Here is a 25,262-nt window from a genome sequence, read left to right as displayed (position 1 = left end):
TTATACATTTGTCATAGCTGCTAAATATTGATGTCCTTATCTTGAAAGTCCAACCTCATCCAACTTCACATAGTAACAGGGCTATTCTAACACTTCTGATTTCTGGGCCTCTTATCCTATCTAAAATAGCACAAAACATAAGATTGCACTTGGACTTTAACATCCTTTAAACCAGAACAGAGGCCACCATGACATTTCAGATTAAGTATTACTTTCTTATTTTCTTACAACGAAGAAGATATGCAATAATTTTTGCAATTTCTTTTTGCTAACTTTTGGACTATTTGTACCTTTATTAAAGCATTTTGTGACTAATAGGAGAGAAATATTAGATGGATTTTGATCCCTCCCTCTCCCTATATCACTGTTTATTGACTAAAATAAAGTGCTAGGATCAGCTTCAGCTTGTTCAAGCTTCAATTAAGTTCAGGTAAAACATTGAGTTCAAGGTACTAACAGCTAAAGACCAAATTTACAAAGTTTTTAGGTGCTTAAAGAGAAGGTAGGAAAGGTACAGGATTTTCAAAAATGCTTAATTCCCTTGTGTAATTTTGCCTCCTGGGGGTCACCTCATTTTTTGCTGTAAATCCCACTGGATGTATGAGAAGGTGTTCTCACTTCCTCCTCCCCTGTGCATGAGGGAAATGATTTACAGCCATCAGGACACTCTTTCTCCTTCTAGATCTTAATATGTCCCCAATTGCCCCACATAATCATTCCCTCATCTTTACTTATCCAGCCCATTTTAACAAAGATGAGCAAGGCGGGCTGCTTGTGGGAGTGCCTTTCAGGGCAGGTCTGAAGAATGTGAAGTTCAGCAGACATCAGAATGAGTAATTACGGGCAGTAACCTCTTCAACCATCCCTCAGCAACACCTGAAGGAGGATGCAGTCAGACCCTAAACACTTCAGAAATCTGGGCCCTGATTCGTATGTGATCTGGGCTCTTATTCTCCAATATAATAATGTCACTATAAAAGTAGCCTTACCATAAGTAGCACATGAAGCATTTTCAATGAGAATAAAAGAAGCATGTGAAGAATTCTGGAAAGAGTTAACTGAAAAAAAAAAAAATTCTGTGAAATATTAATTTGGTCAAACTCTTTCCTCAAGTGAGAATACAAACTAATGACCTGCTGATTGATATCAATTTCATCTTTCATATACTTTTAGATTATGAAAGAGTGGTACATAAGGTTGGAAATTAAATTCACAGCTAGCTGTGCCTCCATTTCCATAGCTTAATTGGGCAATATGGTACTATGGATCTTATCACTAGCAGAAATTTATTCAAATTAATATTTTCACTGACTACAGTTTGAACTGCGGGAAAACAGCTTGTATATGCATATTTCGGCCCAAACACTTCAATACAATGATATACATAGCTGTTGCAAGTATTCCAAGTACAACTCATGCTAAGGTAAGTGCATGCTTTTTTCTTTTTTTTTTTTAACTTTTTAAAAAATGAACTTGGAATCAATGCTCTAGTCCTATAAGCACAAGCTTATGTTCTCCAGAGCTGATCTAGCAAAACACTTAAAACATATACTAATATAGGACTGGTAATATGCTTAACATTAAGCTCTGATTTAGTGAAATGCTTTTAGCACTTGCTCAAGTGTATTTTGTAAGATAAGCATAGTGAAGTATTAAACTCTCACCACACATTTTTCCAGGACTGTGGTCAATGTTTGCCTCCAGCCATAGCATGACCTGGTTACTTATGTGTTTGAAAGCTCCTGAATAGACAAAAAGTCCAGCTCTCTGCTGGTGTAATTGCATTGATGGCACTGGAGTTACAAGATAGCTTCCAGCCCATGGCTTTAAACACTGCACAACACACACGTTTTGTAAGGTCGCACTGGATCTATATATTATTGCTGTCACTGCAGGTGTTGTGGACTCAGATTAGATGAACATTTAAGAACTTTGATGTGGGTTTAGCTGGGCTTTCAATGCTGAAAAGAAAACAAAATTAAAAAAATAATAGCTGCCCAGACTTGCTTTGTATATCCAGTTTCTACCTAGAATAAATTATGATCCACCAATTTATCTGTAATTTATTTGGCTTTGGGAATTAATAATTTTTAGATGTACATGGAATTACTTTTTTTTAAAGAAGGATACATTTTTCTTAGCAGTTTTATTTATATGCTGTTAAGCCAACAATCCATTCTGTTTCCTTAAAATCTTAAGGAAGTTGTTGCAGCAACTGTTATGTAGCAGTTGACTTTGCTAAAAGATAAATGTAATACTTTCAACTCTGGTCTAAACATAAAATTCATACTAACGTTGGGGGTTTTTTTCTCCCTTATATGCTTTGTGATTTGTCTCATGACAATCCATTCCATACTTCCCTCATTATTATTCTCACATTTTATACAGCCTGGGTATATTGAAATTCCCATGTCCCATTTCTAACTATATTTTCTCTTATTTCCCAATTATATTATGTATGGTAAATTAGTAAGGACTAACGTAAACAGGAAGGTATTATTTTATTTAAGGAGTGCTGTTCCGATTCACCAAACATTGTTTATAACATCAGCAAGGCTTCATCTGCAATACAGAACAGTATGTAACTCAGTGTTGTTTATTATTGAATGTGCAATTGATGTATTTCACAAAGGCATCAGTAATGAAGCAGACTGGAGAGACAACAACACCCAAGATGCATTGGCCCAAGACCTATCATCTTGCAGTAGCGCTTTCCTTTCAGAAATATAAAGACTGCGATAAAACTGTGCGCTGTATGAACTCCTTCATAAAGCTGTCACTCCATTGCCCAAATTCAGGTGGTTACATAAGTATGTAAATCACGTTAAGCAACTGAGTTATTGTAATGAAGTTAAACATGCAATTTATATCAAACTACTGTTTAAACATCCTTTATGTCTTTGTATGTTTTCATGTAACATTTAACAAGGCTTGAATCTTTAACCACCTATTAAAATAGAGCTGCTCTCGTATGCAAAATCTAAGCAATCAGCTTAAAGAGAAAAGATTAGACAATAAATGAAATATTTTTATGTTGAGCACCCATGTGATTTTGAATATTACTAAAGCTGCTTATTTGCATCACAAGGGCCAGATACACAAAAGCATTTAAGCACTGAGTATTCTTCCTTTTCAGCATGATACAATTATCATATTAGAAAGAGAATGAGCAGCTGTTAGGTAAATCTGTCCTGGCACAAATCCATACAAATAGATAGATACTAAAATAAATAAATAAAAGAGGTACCTCACCCAGTTCATGTCACTGAGTTTCAAACGTCACCTACTCTTAGCAGTCCCCATTCAAACCTGAGTGAGCACTGGTATTTCAAATAATACTCCTAGGGATCCCTGAGCAATCTATACTTAAGTTCTACTGAAAGTGTATTTCTACACAAGCACACTTCCCAATTAAAAAAAAAAAAAAAGGAAAAAAGGAAGTTTAGCAACTTTTTAGAGGCTGCTAAAGGAGCCCCAAGGACCTTTGTTGAGTCTGAAATAAGAACCTCTAATCAAAGTCAGAGGGATACTGGTGAAGTATATTAAGATCTTACAACACCAGTTTCAGTAACTGATCTGATTTCTCCGTGATCCACTCCCCAAGACTTGTACTGTTCATAGTTACCTTCTGTATTATCACTTAGGTCCATCAGTAACTCTTCTCCTTTCAAAAGTTTATTTTACATTATTCCCATTAGACATGTCTGAGTTTCTTTGACTTGTTTCTACCTGAGCACATAACCTGACACTTTGTGATATTGAATGAGATGACTCAAGGATAGTGTATCAATATTAACAATGAATTTCCTTCCTTTTGCTGCTTTGAATCATAACTTGAACAGCTTTTCAATTTAATTTTCAACATTAATTATTTTTGCTTCCCACTGGCACTGTAGACAGAACACAATGAGTATCTGAGAGATCCGAAATCAATCCAGCTTCTAAGAAAAGTCTTTAATTTGATTTTGCTCATCTCTCCTGGTTTGTAAGGGTCCAGTTCTAGTCTTGCAAGACAAATTCCAAACTCAAATTTCTAGAAGGACTTTCTGTATATAGTATTTGCATCAGAACTCACACATTCCTGTTTACTTTAAGCAAAAAAAGTCCTTTCTTGATAATAATGCACGAGTACAAGTAGAAAAGAAATTCTAAGAACTTTCTAGACCAAGTGATAACACATGCTAGCAAGCCTACAGTTCACTATAATGTTAAAGCAGGATGCCACCTACTGCTTAATACCCTGAAATAAAAATAAGAGAAACAATTTCCTAACGATGTAAACCAACCTGACTAAAAGCATTCATGTATAATGTTTTGTAATGCTGTTGCACTAGTCCAGGTCTCAGTAAAGAGCTTCACATCTAGCTTGCAAGGTAAAAATTGGTACTGTATGACTTCTACTGCTGGAGGAGTGGTATTCTTCATAGTTAATTGAAAGAACACATGCAGACAAAAGGTAAGTTCTTCCTTATAGAAAGTAGCATTACTTTGTGACATAAAATTAGGTTTTTAACCGCAAGTTTGCTCCCCCATTCACTGAAGTTAGCAAAGGCAGTCACTGGCTTTGGATCAAATCCCTACAAACAGTGGGCAACTTGATGACGCTTGCTTTGATATCCAAAAGTTTGATGCAGTTAAAAAAAAAAAAAAAAAGAAAAAAAGAAAAGAAAAAGAAAAAGATAGATGTAGTCTATCAATTCAGCCTAGGGAGTTTACTTTAAGCTTCAAAAGCCAGCTAGCAATATATCTAGAGATGTACATAAACGTTTGCAATGTTCCTAACTGCACAGTATTCTGTAAGTCTTTACTTTGCCTTCACTCATATAATCTAAGGAAAAAAAAAAATCCATTATTATTACTGCCAACAATCAAAGAAAAAACTAGCCTAAAGCAAGTAAAACCAGCTTAAGAAGTTCCTGACTTGCCACTCCTTCCAACCCCCCTGGAAAAGTTTCAGCCTCCTCAGTTTTCCCAGTAGAATTTGTTGAGTAGCTGCTTGGTAAATCAGATCAGTAAACTCATCTAGATTCAGAGCAGTCTTCCAAACCCAGGGGTTTATTCCCACCTGTATAGTTCCTCTGATCCAGGTTATATTGTAACCTTGCCAGCATCTGTGCCAGCACAATGTGCTGGGGCAAGGATCCCTAGCACAAGATCTGGTGGTGCGGGGATTTCTGAAGCCACCTTTGCTGCCAGAGGCAGCGCACAGTGTAATTTCTCAAAGTTCTCCTCTGCTTACAAATTGAAATAAACCAGACGTTTCTATCACATTTTAATTACATGCAACCTCTTCTACTCAAGAAAGAGCCACAGTTATTGGACAAATGTTTTATCTTTTAGATGAGATGGAAGTGTTGAGCAGAGCACATGATGAATGCAGACCCCCTGCTTCAATTTGTGATTCTGAGTGCAATTCCTCAGTGCAGCATTTGCATATTTGCTAGAGATGACAGTTTATAAAGAAAAGTAATTACTGATTTAGAGGATGGAGAATTAAATTAAGGACTTTCCTAGAATGTTTAGACCATTTTGAAGCTTTCTTATTGCTGGCCTTAAGGTGTGTGTGCAGGGAAGTACTTTGCCACTTGCTTCAACTAGTTTTGAACCACGTTCATGCTACGTCTGTAACAGAGTCAGATAAATTTTTTTATTTGAATCAAAAAAATAAAAAATCCTAAAAAATAATGCATACTGAAAGAATGGCTTTAATCCACCTAAAAGTTCTGTCACTCACTGTGTGAACTGACTTATTAAGAGATGCAACAGGCTGAAATTTTATTAAACTTCACAATGCAAAAACATGGCCAGTTTTTTGGGGGTTATTAATCAAGACTTTAGGAAAAGGATGCAAAGCCTTTTTTTGGGGAAGCAAAGCATTAAGTTACAGCCCTGCTGTAATGTCAAGTACATCCTAGGCATCCAAAACCTTGGTCCACAGAATGCAAGCAATGGCTGTTCTTCCTACATAACATATAATTAGTTTATTAAGCATATCATGATGACCTTCCATCTATCATATGCTTTAATTACCAAACATGCACATAAGTTCCAAAAGCGTGCAACCAAATGTGTGAGTGTCAAGCTGTACTGCATTATCTAAACATACCACAGCTTGTAAATTCTCCAACAATGAACACCACATCTTTCACTTTGAAATTATTAGCGCTCTAATGAACCGAGATATTGTCATCATTAGCCTAGCATCTAATCACCTACCACACTGAATCCTCAATTCCCCAGGTCACTTAGAGACCTTTTTGTTTCAGTTGCATAATTGCAATAATTAAACTTCATATTTCTGGTCCTTTATAGCGTGGCTTTAACCTGCAGTGGTTTCCTTCAGGGATAAAGTGGGAACACTTGCATAACTGCACTACTTACTCAGGACCAGCCTGCTCACTGTTGTGTTGAATGGGGTTGTCCATACGTGTTTCCTCAGAGTCTACCTAAAAATGTGAATTCTGATGATATTATCAAGAGAATACCATTATAAGCACAGGCATGTGACAGCAAGAGTTGGCTGAAAAGACACAGTTCTGTAAAAATGGGAGTTAAAGAACTTAGGGTAGGCCCCCTGTACATCCTGTACTTCACCCAATTTCATGGGTAGTTATGTTAACCCAAGGAGTGAGCTTTAGGAGATTACTAGCGGAAGAATTCCGAATACTGACTGTCAGATTGAAAACCGAGGAAGAAACCTAGTAAGAACCTTAATCACCCAATCCTAATTACTGAAATTAATAGAGATTATGACAATGAACTGATGTATTTACTTCCAATGGGCATGAATTACAAAAACATTTCCAGCAAAGCTTTTTTTTTTTCCTCTGGTCTGGAATCTGATTTTCTGGGGGAAAAACCCAAACTTTTGATGTTTTGCCTCATTACCTCAAAAGTAGTTTTGTTTGCCCCCTAAAACCAATTCTGTTTCAGAAGTGAGAAGTTTAGCTCTATCTAGTGCTGGATAGTTTCCCTTGTCAAAATTAGGAATTTTGAACATGGAAAATATTCCATTAAAAATTTGTCTAAGGCTTAAAAGGAGATTTTCAACATTATTCCTTTTCAGAGACAGAATACTTCCCTGGCATTTATACTTTGAAGACTTCATTTGTAACCTCTTTTGAGGGAGAGCTCAGAGGAGTGTTTTTTTCAGATAGCTATTTATTAATTCCCTCACTGCTTTATTCTCTCTCATATCCACCTTACCCTTTATTTAGAATGGCCTTCCATGTGTCCTGCAGACAGAAAGGATGACCCCCAGAGAGAAATCCGTATCTAGACTAAACTTAACGAAACAGCATCCAAACACTCTGAAACACGCTTTGACCCACTCCGGGCATAAGGCAGCGCTGAGTTAACCCTCCCCAAAGGTACGGCAGTGTTTGGTTTTAGATCAAAGGGGCAGACATTTAACTGGTTTTGTCGTATCATGTTCTTTGTAAGAGTCATCTGATGAAATGCAAGCCTTATTTACCAAACAAGAATTAATAAGGCTTACTTTGCGCTGCAAGCGCCGAAACAAGGCAGTAACAGAAACAAGCTGTTTAACAGAGAATCAGCAGGTCTAACACATGTTCGAGCGTCCCACTTGGAAAACTTGGGTTATATATTGCTACTCCAGACTATTCACTTTCTATCGCACGTGCCCACAACCTTTCCTTGGCTAAACCGCTGCCATACTTATGGTTTAAGCAGGACTAACGGGGTTCAGGAAAAAAACAACGGCCCTCTACGGGTTTTTCTTAGAGCGCTGCCGCGGGTGTTCTTCCAGCCAGAACGGAGCCCTTCGGCACCTTCTTCCCGCTGCTCGTCCCTCCGTCGCGACGCAGGCCGCAGGCCGACCGGAGCGGACCCCGCCGGGGAGAAGCCGGGGGGGTGGAGGGGGGCGCGGCTGCCGCCCCGCCGGTGGGCGGGGCACGATCGCCACCTGGCGGCCGCCGGCCGGCACTGCAGCCGCCGGCAGCGCCGCCCCCAGCGGGACGCGGCCCGGGCGGCCGAACGCCTTCGGCGGCCTCCGTCGGGCCGGGCCTCTCACCTCCGGCTCCGCAGGGGCGCGTCGATACGCTGTGGGCACCCGCGTACGGGATGCGGCTGCTTCGTGACAACGCAAGAGAGGCCGTTGAAAATTCAGTCCCCGCTCGGCCTTTGGAACGTCATTTCTAGCGAGCTTGTCCAGCGCCTGAAGCGTAGGCCTCGGGTTATCTTTCTCCTTCTCTTTACGAAGGAGAGAAGGATGAGGGAGTTGTGATGCCTTGAATAAAGGCATGAGAAGGAAAACTTCACTGCGTCGCTGTGGTGATGAACTTTTCCTTGCTTGAACAGCTTGGAAACTTTGGTGCGTGCGAACAAGATAAGAAAACCTTTGAGCTTCGTCAATGGTAGGCGCCAAGGCGCCAACAGGCGAGAGGCCTTGGGCCCTGGTACGTGCCAACAGAGAAGAAGCCTTCGGCCCTGGTGTTCAGTCTTGGGTCCTGCCGAGTTTTTGTAATTGAAACCTGCCAAAGCCAGCTAACTAGGAAAAAGAGATGGCCCACGCTGTGCATGCCCAAAGGGCGGGCACTATGTAAATGATAAAGTTAATATGTATACGATTAGAACAATATAAGCTCTGTTTGCTGTAGGTAACGGTACGCACGATAGGCAGAGTGATCCCCCGTGCATCCAGCGCTGCAATAAAGAATGCCCGCTTTCTAATACTCCAAAATCAAGTCTTCAAGAGCCTCTTTGACTAACTTTTTCAGTAACAGTTGTACAAAAGGAAAAGGATTGATTTCAAGGTATGAGTAATGGGAAGAGTGACAAGAGAATGACAACAAAAACTCACTCTGTGCTTTGCTGTTACACAGGTCACCAGTCAGACATGACAGAGGGAGAACCATACAAATTATTAAATTAGTGAAGTCTGATAATTCACAACAGCAAGGCTATAATCTACCCATGCAATGCAACTGCAGCCCCAGTGTTGGCATGAAGCATTATTGAGCAGGACTTGCTTTTGATCTCTACAGGATACCATGTAAAATTGGTGGTTCATGTTTCAGAAAGATGAGAGCGAGAAAAGACACTGAAATAATCAGACAAGCGAAGATATTTCCTTTTTGGAAGTGGCTTAGACACTTACAGGGGAAAAAAAAAAGCTTACACTGAATGCTGACGTGTCAGATAATTGTGTGTACATCTATGGATCAGAAACTAAAGTTTTGAACTCTCAGGAACAAGCCTACCTGCAATCAGCAGCAAAGTCCGGTCAGAGACCAGTCACTAGTAGTGTACGTACCCCACTGTACTGCAGTGAATACTACTTAACCTCTTCAATAATGATAAGGATAATGGGATAGAGTGCACCATCAGAAAGTTTACAAATGGTACAAAACTGTGAGGAGCGTCTGATACACCAGCTAATTGTGCTACATTTCAGAGGGACCTCAACATGCAGGAGAAAAGGGCTGACAGGAACATCATGAAGTTCAACAAGGGGAAATGCCAAGTCCTGCGTGTGGGAAGGAATAACCCCATGCACAATTACATGCTGGGGGGTGCGCACCAGCACCAATCAGCTGGAAAGCAGCTCTGCAGAGAACAACCTTAGGGTGCTGGTGGACAAGAAGCTGACCATGAGCCAGGAATGTGCCTTCGTATGCTGGGCTGCATGAGGAAGAGTGTTGCCAGCAGGCTGAGGGAGGCAATTCTTTCCTTTTGCTCAGCACTGGTGAGGCCACACCTGCACTGCTGGGTCTGGGTCTGGGTCTGGACTCCCAAATACAAGAAAAATGAACTTACTGGAGCAAGTCCAGTAAAGGACTCCTAACACAATCAAGCTTAGAGCATATGACATGCGAGCAGAGGCCAAGAGAGATGATACTGTTCATCCTGGATAAAAGAAGGCTTGGGAGGTGGGGGAATGGAGGGGTGGGGAGAGGAAATCTTGTCTATGTGTACAAATATCTGATGGGAGGGAATGGAGAGGAGGGACACAGACTTTTCTCAGTACAAAATGACAGGTCAAGAAGCAATGAGCACAAGTTAAAACAAATGGGATTCCATCTGAATAGAAGAAAAAAACCTTTTTTATTATTTTAAGGGTGGCCAAACACTGGAACTGGTTTCCCAGAGAGACTGTGGAGTCTCCATCCTTGGAGAAACTAAAAAATCCAACTTCACACTGTCCTAGGGTAATCTGCTTTCACTGACCATGCTTGAACAGATAGGTTGGACTAGATGATTTCCCTTGGAAACTGAGCCCTTTTAAGCATCATGACAAAGGTAAGCCCAGAAGTAAAGCCCAGCCAACTACACCTGGCATGTTTGTGTAGCAGTCAGAAATAACAGATTTTATTTATCAGTTAGTACCTGACAACTTCAGAATGAAGCAAAAGTATAGGACCACAGATAGCAGGAGGATCCCATTTCTGTTATCTACAGTCTCCTTTCTGTTCTCTTTTTTGTTCCTCTTAATTACTTGTGCTTTGCTCCACATTAGACTATATTTTCCTTGGAGCAAGAGTCTTAATTATTGTCGTGGTTTAACTCCAGCCAGCAACTAAGCACCACGCAGCTGCTCACTCACTCCCAGCTATATCCTTATCCGTAACTCTATCCCAGCTGAAACCAGGACATTCATCTAAGTGCTTAGGAAACACTTGGACATTCAGATTAGAATCTTTATGTGTGCATATAAAACAAATAGCAGATGATAATGAAAACAAGAGTTAACAGGTTCCTGACTTGAGGTGAACTAAGTTTTGTGGCCCGTATTTTCAATTTAAGATTAATGAATGCTGTAAGGAATTATGAAAGCTTCATAATTGGGGGGTGGGGTGACATGGCAGACTGGCAGATTTAAGTTTTTTTTTTTCTTTTTTAAGTGCTGATTATTATTATTTCACTTATTGTGGACTTTTGCCTCCTGTAAAATGAATTATTAGTCTTTCAATGTAAAGACTGTATTCTCAGGAAAAGCTACCTCAGGATGTGTACAAACAAGTCTTACCAACTAAGAAAAAGTACTATAAATGGTGCTTCCATTTTAGGGGCACAAAGTACCTTTTGCAAACTCAGCCCTGCTAGTTGGGTGGTTACTATGGCTACTTTAGGATTGATTTTAAGCATGAGTCCAACCTTATGCTTGAGCTCACACTCATCTCATACAAGTTATTTGGACATAAGCCCAGACTGTGGTGAGGAACAAATCCTGTTTCCATGGTACCCTTTAGCACAGGTCCAAGCATGCATTTGTCTACAGTGAAGAGCAGTGGCACAGGAACAGTAGTACTTTCTCAGTCTGTGTCTCCCATGCCATCTCCAAAAATGCCTCGTGCATGATTGAGGTAGGGGAACCAAGCCCAGAAACAGCACATGACTGAGGTAGTAGAAACAAGCTTGCATTGTCTTCTCACTAGAAGCATGTGCCATCAGGTCCTTCCAAAATGGTACTCTACAATACATATGCCACCAAGATCTGGGCACCTGTGGGTGCAGGTCCCAGAGCAAGCCATACTTCCCCCATTCTTGTGCCCATGCCTTAGCAAATGGGCATACAGATTTACCAAAATAGAGTTGCTCAACACCTGCCTGAAAAGATTTTGTGGAGAAACTACCAGAGAAGGATTTCTGGAAGGTGTACAAGACAAAAGTATGAGGGAAGTACTGAAATATATTTAAATCCAAGGAAAGTTTATGAAATATATACAGTACCAGTACTTACACTGACACTAGTGGCAATTAGGCACAATAGGAATTAGTGGGGGTAGGAGCAAGTAGAAACCCACACTTGTGCTGGAGCACATTAAAAACTGTAAAATGAGGCTTCGCTGGTCTAAAGGACAATGAAAAGCTCTGCTGTTGTTTCTTCCTATTAAAGGCTTACAGCCTTCAACCTTCCCTTGGCTGCTAAAGACACAGGACAGTTTTGGCACACTTCAAGATACATACGTATATGTGGAAAAAGTCTGTGTGTAATTTTCATTCCAGGGAGCAAAAAAACCCCCACCATTAGTGACGTGCAGCCTGATAGGAATCATATTGTTCATGACTGGAAGGCACTCAGAAACAGGTGCAGTATGAAAATAAATATCTTGTTTCCTCATTTCACAGCTAAGATAAAAAGGTAAATTTCACTGTTATGTTGAAAATATTGGAGGGTTTTTTTTTTAAAAAAAACTTCAGCAGCTATGAAAAGTGGTTTGTTTTTTCCCTCCCCTTCCTGTCTCTGCCAAGCTCAGTTTGATTCACATGAGAGAAATCGAAAACATAAAAAGAACATGGTACCTGAGATATCTCTTTGAATGGCACTCTGTAAAGCTACAGGGAGAAATTAATCTCTTTAGCTACTTCAATAAAATACATATCTTCCTAAATGCTAATCCTTCTGTTCCTCAATGGCAAAGTGTTTTTTTCAGTGATCGTTTTCATCCCAATGAACTCTTAACACATGGCATACACATACCTAAATATTTGGTTCCTACTATGATCATGTCTACATCGGTGTTTTTGTTAAACAAACAAACAAACCCCCAAAATCCAAACCCCCAAACAATTTACAGCATTATTAGACTGAAGTGTTAGTTTCCAGGACAAGAATACCAAATATTCATCCTGTAATAAGAGTCCCTGTGAAAGTGGTGAATGAATTAGTTAAGCCATGCCAGTTTGCTATATCACCTGCTTCTCCCCAATATCTAGCTGAAGGAATTTGGAAGAACTGGTTTGACAACATTTGCACAAAGCAGAAATAAGAGCACCAGGGGAATTAATATGAACTACACCAACAACAATTAGTTTAGAATCCAAATCCAATAGTTCCTGCAAAATGTTTCAACCCAGCTTCTAGAAGCACAAAAAAAACCCCAAACATCCTTTTGCTTTGCTGTAACAATCAAATCAACCATTTATCACAGTAGCCTGCTAAACTGACAAAAAAAGTTATCCTCACCTTTATTTGCCTTCATGATATTAAAATATTTAAAGCTGCTGCCTGCCTGCCTCCATAATGCTCTCTTTGTACACACCCAGCCAGATCCACAGCTGGTGGAAATCAATCCAGCTGCACTGAAGCAAATGGAGCCTTATTGATCTGCACCAGGTGAGGACCATTACAGCCAGTGGAGCCACAGTGACAAACTCTGCTGAGAAGCCATCTCTGCCATCCCACTGTGACCACAAGCAAGAAACATGTGCAAGCACACTCTCAGTCCTATCTTTAACTCAAAAGACATCAGTTACTGAAGGCCAATCAGATAATAAAAGTGATGCTTTTGCTTTGTCTGAAATGAAGTCTTCTGAAAAATGGATTTCTGGTACTTCATACCTTCTCAAAATTGAGTTTTACTTCATTCTTAAGACCCTTCTAACTACTGACATAACAATGATATGTAGAGTGAAGAAGCATAAATTATAAAAAACATATAAAAAAGGTAACTTACTCATTTTCCTGAGTAAAATTCCATCTAGGAATACATTGAGTTTTTAAGTAGTATTTAATATTACTTAACACATTTTTAAACATCAACACAAACTGTAAATGCAGATAAAAATCTTAAAAAAACCCTCCACAACTGAATGTTTTCCATAGAGAAGAGGCTTGCTGCTACATGACAGTCAATTTAAATGTCTGTCTGTATTTTTTTTTCTTTCATTAAGTGGCAATTCAGCTCTTCATCTCTTCCGATTTTCTTTACTCACTTTCAGGCAATTACTGTTGGGGGCTCTGATGTTAATGAGTTATACACAGCATATTTAGAAATGAAATATGCTTTTAGAGCATGAAGTTAAGTTAATGGAAGCATCAACCTGAATAGATGCAAAAGCCAGACATCTTTGATATCAGTGCTTGACTGATTTTATAAGTCAGGTGTTCATATGAATAAGTAACCCTTACTTAGCTCAAGAAGCATTTTGACAAGAAATTTGCACTGATGAGCTGTGAAGGCAGCCTTTTATAAGGCTCTGCTTTGCATTGTCCCTAATATTTTTGATCTTGTTTGCTTTCCTCTGAAGTAATCTAAATCCTTAACATCATGGCAGATCTATATATTACCATAAAAGCTTTTGTGCAGCTACGTATAAAATCTTTACAAATTAAGAAACATGTGAAACTATTGATGTGAAAAGCATGACCCTACTTCTGAAAATATACTTTATGTATAAAGGGTTCTTTATTGTCTTTTCTTAGTTGTTACAATGAAACCCAGCTAATAAGTGTTGACCAAGTATTTTCCAGTGAATTCAACTGTTTACTTTTAAAGTCACCTAATTTTGAATACTCTTCTGTCCATTCTTTATTTAAATTCACTAAAGACATTAGAAAATACTATTTCAATAATAAAATACAGAAGTTATTGTAAGTAACAGTACTTAAAAGCATGAAAGCTTGGTCTTACTAAACACATAAGCTGTCAGACTTTTAACCACATCAAAACTCAGTTAACCAGATTTTGCAACTTACTCCCTTGGTTTTGAGCTTCACTTTCTTCTTCTGATTAAGCTAACTCCCTAACCCGAAATGAAATTAGTATATTAAACTGAAGACGTAAAGTTGACTGCAAATTGTTACTCTGTCTCCAAAGAATATCTATTTATCACATGGAAGAGACACATAAGGATATGTTTTGGGTGTACAGCCACAGAGACTGAACGTGAACAGGGAAAAAAGCCAAAATTGCATTTAATTGCAAAATCTTTGCTCCTACTGTGAGCAGGAAGAATTCTAGTCTTCACTGACAATGCCTAGCAAATTGGTCTTCTTCCTCCCCACTGCCATCAAGGTCCTTTTGAGGAAGCAATATTATCTAAAAACCTCACAGGATCATGTCTATGTTCCAGAATTAATAGCCAAGATTAGAAAATTTGTGGAAGGAGAAAATAAACAGATGAGATACATATATTTGTTAACCACAAAGGTATATAAATACCAGAACAACTTAACCTATGGAAGTTGCAGACTGTCTACCCCTTGAGTTCTTTAATCCAACATTACCTCTAAAATGTAACCACAACAAACAAACCCCACCAAAATTGTAGAAAAGCAGGGAGCAGAACAGTTACCTAGACCATTAGTCACCTAGACATAAGGCCATGTTAATTCAGTTTATATCGTTTTACAGAAACAGTTTAACCTGTTGAAGATTCCACTGTCTTTCCAGGCAATCACTGGCACTGTCTCACTAAGGATGTGTTGTCTAAGAATCACCTGATGAAATGATAAGTTCTGTGCTAATGTGCAGGTGGCTCACATTTATAGAAGAATCCCTCTGGTTTGCAAATCTGTTAATCTATCAAAATGTGCGTTACCAAGACAATCTTCTATGCAGCCATCAGGTGTCACTCTATGTAATCAAACACAAGAAATGAAAATTAAAACTATGTCCCAGCTTTCAGCTTAAAATTGTTGTTTTTAAAAAAAATATTTTAAGGAGTTTCCCTGAGCCCAGCTCTTGTGAAATGAAAATGAAGGTTTTTATATAACACCAAGAATGCTTGAATTCAGCCTGGCTTCTGGCAGTGGTGGGTTGCACAGCCAAGACTCATTCATTGCCAGAGGCAGGGAAGAGAGGCTGACTTTCTAGATTATGGCTTTGCCTTTCAGCTTATTTATTTTATTTTAGCTTATGTGATATAGTAAATCAGGTTTCAGAGCACTTCAAAGTACAGTAGAAACACCACAACCACAACATAAAGTCCTAAACTAGAATATGCTTTTTCTGATTATTCATGCTTGTTCAAAAAAATGTGGAAGTAAGTCTGTCAGGCAGTCTTCATCACTAGGCTAGGTATCACCAATCTACAGTGCTCCAGTGTTATGATAAATGTGATTTTATCTGTTCCCTCACAACCAATATTAACATCGATTTATGTACTCTAGGCAATTTAATGCTAATACTGTGAAGTAATCCCACACTTCCCAGACTCAAACCTATAACCATGCAACTACAGCTGTAAAGCACGTTGTCATGGTTTAACCCCAGCCAGCAACTAAGCACCATGCAGCCACTCACTCACTTCCCCCACCCAGTGGGATGGGGGAGAGAATCAGAAAAAAAAAAAGGTTAAACGCATGGGTTGAGATAAGAACAGTTTAATAGGACAGAAGGGAAGACGCTAATAATGATAATAACAACAATAATAAAATGACAATAATAATAAAAGGATTGGAATATACAAAACAACTGATGTACAATGCAACTGCTCGCCAACCGACACCCAGTTAGTTCCTGAGCAGCAATCCCCCTCCAGGTCAAGTTCTCCCCAGTTTATATACTGGGCATGCCATCACATGGTATGGAATACCCCTTTGGCCAGTTTGGATCAGCTGCCCTGGCTGTGTCCCCTCCCAGCTTCTCGTGCCCCTCCAGTCTTCTTGCTGGCTGGGCATGAGAAGCTGAAAAATCCTGGACTTTCTTAGCAACAACTGAAAACATTAGTATGTTATCAAGATTCTTCTCATGCTAAATCCAAATCATAACGCTATACCAGCTACTAGAAAGAAAATGAACTCTATCCCAGCTGAAACCAGGACACACGTATAGAAACTGGGTAAAGCAAAGTGAAAAAATGATATTTCATCTAATTCAATGGCAGATTATCCAAGATTTTGCAGATAAACACCCAGGATTTCAGCTCTGTCTGCTGCTGTATCATAAAGCACGGAAAATGGTTCATGTCATTTCAGTCCATCCAAGCTCCATCTCATGAAACTAAGAGAGGTTCATCTGCAAGATGCAAGTTGAAAATACTTTGAATATTACTTTGATAATAATACTAACTAGTTCATTGAGTTATAGTGCTAAATTCCAAGGTGTTTCTTTTTCTGTTTATGCATCAACCAATAAATTCTGCCCCAAAGTTTCATGCAGTGGTCCTGGTATGGAAACTAGCACACCCAGCAGCATAGCTGTTATGCATTTGTGACAGTTCAGGACCAAAACGCACGGTTAATGGCAGCCACTGTTAACTCTCTACCTGGTAACAACCCCATTACACCTCTGTCCTTCTAGTGCAACTTCAGTTGATTAAGAATCTGGAAGACTTTTCTTGGCAGAAAAGAAATCTCCAGAAAGGGGCAAATTTTCAGAGTCCAGGCATAGGGAAGTCTGAATTCATATATATCCTCTGATGCAGGAAAGTTTACGCAATATCTGTTTTGCAGCTCCAAGATGGGAGAACAAAAGGCTAGCTGAGCGTTACAAAGAGAGATTGCTTCTCCATCTGCACTGCCTAACAGCAGCACCTGATGTAGTCTCCAGAGCAGCAACATTGCCACAATTCACCACTACAAACCAGGGTGAGATGCTGGCACATCTGAGTCTGGTGGAGCTCTGACTTCAACAAGGCCAGAATTCAGCCCAGGTTCTTGTTGCCTCAAGAGGCTTGAAAGTGTGCTCACAGATATGAAGTACAGACATTTATACTACCACAAGCTGTACTTTGTATTTTTATTTTGAAGGCAGAGTCTTATGGAAACCTATTGGATGCTCATGCATTATTAATTTTCTTCAGCTATAAAAATATAAAATAGAATGTACAATAACATGTTGTTTATTGCTTATGCCTGTGTGATGCTCAGAAACTCGGATCTCCTGCCAGACACTTACAAGCAGAACTGTTCCACTTCATGCTGATGACACTGCTCCATCAAACAGCACTAATCAAATTGCCCAGGGCCTTCCAAACAAACTGTTAAACTACATCATCAAAAAATAGTCAAATGGAACTGCCCATCTTAGTCTTATACTGACAGTGTGAATTGGAAAGTCTCCAAATATATTATAAAAATATAATAGGTTCTGCAGATTTGCTTCTGAAATTCCAGCCATGTTACATCACTGTCCTTAAATGAATGGCAGCTGATAGCTATCACAATATTTAGTAGTTTATAAAGAAAAATGCTTCACTTTAAAGGTAGCAATGTGTTAGCATCAGATTTTAACATGCTTAATGACAAAGATTTCTGCTTATCTAGAAAAGTTGCTAATACCGGTCTGCTAGTTACTCTAAACATTTCACAGTAATTAAAAAAATGACTTTATTCCAAACAACAAACGCATTCTGGTTTTCTCAGTTCTGTACCACAGAAATATTAGGTTTTGTACTGACAGAAGATCACCTTTGTACTGTTAAGTTTTGAGTTTGTTTAGTTTTCTTTCAAGCAAGCATTTCAGTCGATACCACTGATGTGGAGGGGTAAAGCTGCCCTTATGCACCTGTTTCTTTCATTGATGAAAAAAGGCGGGCAGGGTGTTTTAGTTAGTTGAACATCTCCCTCTTAGTAGTTGTCAGTCTTACCTGTGTCTTCTGCTTTGCCTCACAGCTTTAGCAGTGTTTTCAAGAAGGTGAAGAAGGAGCAGCTGGTAGGATGATGCTGTCAGAGGCAGGCAGCTTTCAGACTGGGGAAAGGCTCCGGCATCACAAGCTGTACTCCAGGAAACTAGGAAGTGTTCAAACATGGGAGATATCATACATGTCATCTTCTCAAGGAATGCTAATTGCCTTGAACAACAGGAGAAGATTAAGAGCCTTTCTGTAATATAGATTTCCCATTTGGAGTGAGTGGCAAGGTTTTGTGAGGATGCAATGTGTGTATCTAGTTGTTAGCACATCCTCTGAGTTATACTGTTGGCCAAGTCTATATTAGCAAATAGTGTTGTACATTAGGAACAGAACTGTGGAACAAAACAGTTGATGGTAAATATCTGACATCAACACTACATGTGTGTCTTGTGCCTGAACACCATCTGAGAGTGCATGAGATGTGCATTAGGGAGCACAGCTTCCACTTTAGTTCCATCTGAAAGGATGAACCACTCCAAAATGCAAACAAAAGCATGGTAAATGGGGATTATTGAGTGATTCACTGCAAAAGCATGCTCCTGATCTGAACAAAAATGCTAGCGTATTTGTACCCTTTGAAAGACTCTTCATACTTTAGCCTCCCAAACTCTATAAGCACTCAAGAGCCAAACTGATGTCTCGAAAAATGAAACAAACTTATTCTATCTTTCAGATTCACCAGCTGAAAGTTGTCATAATGCACATTGCCAGGGAGGGCTTCCCAAGCCTGAACTTACTTGGTCCTATCCAACACTCAGTTCAAAATTTTGTTTGAATGTGGTCAGTAAAACAAATAAACATACCGATATTTAGTTGGTAGGGGTGTGTTCTATGCTGTAAAATAGTTGCAGGTGCATCCATATTTTTTGCCATTTTATTTTTCACCTATTTTCCCAGGTGAAGTTGATGAATGCAATCTAAGAAGAAGCAACAGAGAGGTCTCGATAGGTCCTGGTATACTGTGGGCAGGTGTTGTGTACACTTTTGCAGGTAGCTTTGCCAATGCACCTTGATCCCTGTTTGCAGAACTTCAGTTCTTCTAGGATTGGACATCTCTGAGCAGAGGCTACCATCTAATCTACTGTGTTATCATGGTGTGGATACAATGAGGAGTGCTAGGAACCATGTCCTGGTAGCAGATAGTGATATATGGATCATAATTTTTAACACATGCAAATTAGTCTTTTTTTTAATTACTATTTTTTATTTAGGCATGCAGGAAATAGATGCAACTATAAAAAAGCCATGGGTAACAGAAGGATAGACCATTGATAGTTATTTGCCTTCTGAGTCATGAAATATTGCACCTGGGCTAAGCTTTAATTTGGAAACTCCCCTAACATATCTTTAGTACCTCAGACACTTTTAATGAAGCACACACAATAATTATCTTTCCTATGCTTGCTGAGAGTTTTTTTTAAATAAACTATGCCTTTTGACAGCCTTTTATTCGAAAATAAGAACATCAAGCTCAGTGTACTAAGAGGTTGAATCGAAAATTTGACTTTTCCTTCAGTACCAATATATCAACAGTTCAGCAGAATCTTTGGGAATTGGGGAGGAAAAAAAAAATTAATTAATTGCAATATATTTTAAAACACGGGTCATTTTGAATTGACTTACCAGGTCTCTCCTAGATTTGTTTTGAGTATATCTAAAAATATCACATGTTTTCTATGTACAGGCTGGTATGACCAGACTCTCATAGAATGCAGTGAGGTCCCACAAGTTTTAAGTGTCCAGCAAGGTGGGCTAGTATCAGTGTCTGCAAATGTTCTTTCTCTATATCTGTCTTTAGCTGTGAAATATGAAAACAAATAGGAAATACAATTTGCTTTCCCATCATGGCAAAGATAATAATTTCCTGTTTGAAGGAAATTTGGCCAAAAGCTTTGAAAAATGAAACTGTTTCCTCTTCTCACTTGATAGACATGGGTGAAGGCTAAGTAAGAATGTCCCACAGTACTATTACGTGAAGCCTCTCTGTTCCCCTCATACATATATTGTCTTATAGACTAGGTGCAAAGATCTGTCACTGGACTTACACGTTTCTCTGGACAGCCACAATTCAGCAATGCTGTAGAATTGCAATATTGTTCCAAAGGTAAATATATGTTGTGCAATTTTATTTTCATTGTTATTTTTATTATTTCTCATTCCTCAATCTCGCTTTAAGAGAAATCACAGCCATTCTCTTCAGTAACAATACCACTATAGAATGTGATTTAGCTGATATTAAAAAAGTCAAATAATCAGAAGAAAAATGCATGAAGAAAATCTAAACCACTCTCAAATGTGTTTACTGTCTGTACATGCTATTTAGTAAATACTTACATACTGATACATATGTATAGCAGGACATATTTGTAAACAATTAGGAAGCAGAAGAAAAGTTGAATTTGCAATTGATATCATTGCCAGTAAATAATTAAACATCCAGTTTAATAGCATAAGTAACAATATGTAACAGGCATTATTTCAGAACAGACAAACAAAAATAATCCAAAAAAGCCCCCTGTATTCATAGTGACAATTCTCTTATGACAACAACACAGGAAAAGGTTGTAATTAATGCAAAAATAAAGCGGACAATCTATTAACATAATCTGAATAAAATCCTTCCACAGTTAAATGCAGACACTAAGTGCTAGTATAACACTTTATTAATTAACAAAGTATTTATCCACTGGGAAATGAGGATAAAAGACTGTACACTTTGTCAGACTGCAGAAAAATGTGTTAGCTCTTCATAAGAAATGCATAAAACTCAAACAAAAGAATGATTATCTCTTTAAACCAATTACATTTAATCTCAGAAGAAAGAATGAATAAATCTGTTCCTTCATGTTACTGTGATACACCACCAAAATTATGGAGATCACAGTCCTTTATAGATTTCAAGGCTAGTATCGAGCTATTCTCTTGAACTGTCAAAAGTATTCGTATACCACATGGAATTTTAAGTTACAGGATTTTTTAAACAGGAGGAATAGTTTTGTAAATGCATTACTTTAAATGGAGCTGTCTTCTAGGCAAATGAAAGGCATGGTTCTTTCTAAACAGTCTTTGTCACATAGGATAGCCACCCTGGCCAGACACCTTTATGTAGTGTATCCTTACCCTAGTTACACTGTCAGAATGGCTTACATTTGCCATGTGCTCTGGAAATCTTGCTTTTCCTTCACTTAAACTTTGCAAATGTTATATTTTTAGATAATCATATTTTAAGTAATTGTAAATAATTTCTTATCCATTTTCTGTAAAAAAAACCCAGGCCTTCCAAACTACAAAGGATTTACAAATTAAAACAAACACCTACTCAAAAGTCTTGAGAAAAAATATTTTACAGAAAAAAAAGGAAAATAAAATAGTAAAGATAGAAGGGTGTGGTGGGTTGACCCTGGCTGAACACCAGGTGTCCACCAAAGCCATTCGATCACTCCCCCTCCTCAGCTGGACAGGGGAGAGAAAATATAACAAAGGGCTCATGGGTCGAGATAAGGACAGGAGAGATCACTCACCAGTTACCGTCATGGGCAAAACAGACTCACCTTGGGGAAAATTAAGTCAATTTATTACCAATCAACCAGAGTAGGGTAATGAGAAATAAAACCAAATCTCAAAACACCTTCTCTCCACCCCTCCCTTCTTCCCGGGCACAGCTTCATTCCCAGATTCTCTACCTAACCCTCCCCAAGCGGCGCAGCGGGATGGGAAATGGGAGTTACAGTCAGTTCATCACACATCGTCTCTGCTGCTTCATCCTCTTCAGGGTGAGGACTCCTCACTCTTCCCCTGCTCCAGCGTGGGGTCCCTCCCACGGGAGACAGTCCTCCATGAACTGCTCCAGCACGAGTCCCTTCCACAGGCTGCAGTTCTTCATGAACTGCTCCAGCGTTGGGTCCCTTCCACGGCGTGGAGTCCTTCAGGAGCACACTGCTCCAGCGTGGGTCCCCCACGGGGTCACAAGTCCTGCCAGAAAACCTGCTCCATGGGCTCCTCTCTTCACAGATCTGCAGGTTGTGCCAGGAGCCTGCTCCAGCGCGGGGTTCCCATGGGGTCACAGCCTCCTTCGGGCACCCACCTGCTCCGGTGTGGGGTCCTCCACAGGCTGCAGGTGGATATCTGCTCCACCGTGGACCTCCCTGGGCTGCAGGGGGACAGCCTGCCTCACCATGGTCTTCACCACAGGCTGCAGGGGAATCTCTGCTCTGGTGCCTGGAGCATCTCCTCCCCCTCCTTCTTCACTGACCTTGGTGTCTGCAGGGTTGTTTCTCTTACATGTTTTAACTCCACTCTCCAGCTGCCATTTCTGTGTGCCCTGCAACTTTTTTTTCCTTCTTAAATCTGTTCTCCCAGAGGCACTACCACTATCACTGATGGCCTTGGCCTTGACGGGCAGCGGGTCTGTCTTGGAGCCAGCTGGCATGGGCTCTGTTGGACATAGGGGAAGCTTCTACCAGCTTCTTACAGAAGCCACCTCTGTAACCCCCCTGCTACCAAACCCCCCCCCCCCCAAGCAGCTCAATGGGGACTATGGTTATTAAAACCTGGTGAGTATATGGAGTAAGCTGTTCTAAAATTACTAGTGAATGATTGACAAGTTTCTAACATGGCTACTTGTCAGTGCAACTGATTTTCAATGATGAAATGTCTTGTGTCCCATAAGAGAACATTCAACCATTAGATTTTCTGCTATTGATTCTGAACCTGATCATCAAGAATCTCCCCAGTGACTTTAAGAAGTGCCATATGAATTTCCATCCTCTAATCCAAGTGAGAACATTGGAGCCTTGCAAATAAAGAATTCTCTGAAAAGATTAAAGTAATTTCCTATGCACCCTCGCTCAACGTCCCATGTTGTCCCTGGAATAAGGAAAGGAACAAATTGAAATTTACTCCTGTGCAGATAGCCACTGCATCATTTCAATCTTCCTAAAGGCTTTCATTCATGTTATGTTATCTTGCATTAACATATATCACATTATTTTAAGAAGAAATGCATGACAATTACCACTCATCCTTCGGAAAAGAATAAAAAAAAAGTTTTTTGTAAAACTAATCCAAATGTTTCTAGTCTTGTGTAAAAACTGACAAATTTTTATTTGGAAAAGACATTAATATTTTCTGTTAGGAGCTCTAGTTTTGATCTTTCACTCTTCCAGACCATTTGTGGACCTGTGTCTCAGCTAGACTGCATCTCCCCTAATGTAATGAAACATCACAGGATTGCATTATAAAATGCAAAATCTGCTCACAGCATAAATACTTCAGGGGATAACTTCATCATCCTCAGTTTATGAACTTTAAAGTGTAAAAATAGTCTTGGCATGGAGAACATTCCACCCTGAATGTGTACCATGAGAAATCTTATTCCTTCCTCCAAGGCAGTTCCTTCTACCTGGTAGGGCACTTTGAATATCACTGTGACAAGATGCAAAGCATTCATAATCAATAAGAGATTAAGAATTTATTTACTATTCATGAGTATGTATTGATTTCATATTATTATCATTTCCTCTTTGTGGGAAAAAATTCTAGAAACAAAAGGATGAAAATAAAAGACATTCAGATAGGAAAGATAAAACTTTCATCACAATAAGTAAAAGCTGATTTTTCCATTAACATTCCAGTAAACTAATCAAAATGTATTTTTAGAAGGCTCATTGAAAAACTAACATAAAATGCAGTGAATAACTCAATCTCAATTTTCTCAAACTGAATGAATTTCTATGAAATTCAAGGTTGTCTGATTTTTTTTCTCACTTGTATTCATAAAAAATACATATATTTGAAATGATCTAACAGATAATTTGAATTTTTCTGCTTTTTGTTCATCTCTTATTACTATTACTGTTACATTACTATTGTTCTGTTTCACAGTATAAAAAATAGAAGCTTTCCCAAAGTTGCAGACCATTTCTTGCTCAGAACCAAAGCTAAGAGTCAGAAGGTCCTAGCCGGTCTCAGTACTTCACATGTAAATCTTTCTGTAGCAACATAAATAAATTACAAGAGAGATTCTTGGAAGTTCAGATCCTTATGGAAAGGATGAGAAGGGTGAATTCCTTTGCCTGAAGCCTTAATACAGAATGAAAAGCTCTGCCTATCAAGACCCGTTTTGTGTAGTGCACAGTCACAGACATGTGCTACTGTCTTTCTCCTAATGTCTTTGCATTTTCAATATCCTTCTGATGCACTTTTGTTACATACTTAATGTTGTTACAGGTGCAAAGCTGTAATTTCAATCTTGAATGCTGTTGCACATGTGCCTCAAAAACACTGAAGACCAAAACTCTATGCTGCTAACACAGATTGTGGGTCAACAACATTTTTCTTTGCTTCCTAATGCTTTATTGTCTCTTAGTATACATTGAAATAATAATGGTAATTTATGCAGATATTTTGTATGCATAGCAAATAATGAGAAACACCTGCAGAAATTTCCCTCCTTCTCTGAGTTCAGCAACTAATTATATTTTTAAATAATGGCTACCATTGAACACAATTATCTAAACCACTTTAAGTAATGGAATCTTTTAAAGGTGTTTTTGAAAATTTTCACACAGTTTTTAAACAGTCTTTTTATATACTGGATAGAAGACAAAGAACGTGGTAAGCAGCTTAGTAACCTAAAAATGTTTTGGCAGCTATTAATCAGACTGTGAAATTTTTTCAGTCTTCTGCAGCTAATACTTTGCTGATTTAAAGAATGGCTAGGATTTCCCCAATACTTTCCCTTCCTGATTAACATTCATGGGTGCTATATATTAAAAACAAACTACAGGAAAGGGTAAAATACTCAACCACTCCAGTTAAAGTGACTGACTCAGCGAATCTCACTTTTCCAAAGGAGAGATTTGAAAGCAGAAGCAGGGATGGAAAATAGCAATCTTATGAATAAGGAATGAGAGTCTAATTTAAGGAGAAGAGTAGAC

This window comes from Buteo buteo, chromosome 2 (genome assembly GCF_964188355.1).
Source record: "Buteo buteo chromosome 2, bButBut1.hap1.1, whole genome shotgun sequence".
Lineage (NCBI taxonomy): Eukaryota > Metazoa > Chordata > Aves > Accipitriformes > Accipitridae > Buteo > Buteo buteo.
The sequence above is the reverse complement of the archived record's forward strand: the minus strand, read 5'-3'. Positions refer to the sequence as shown.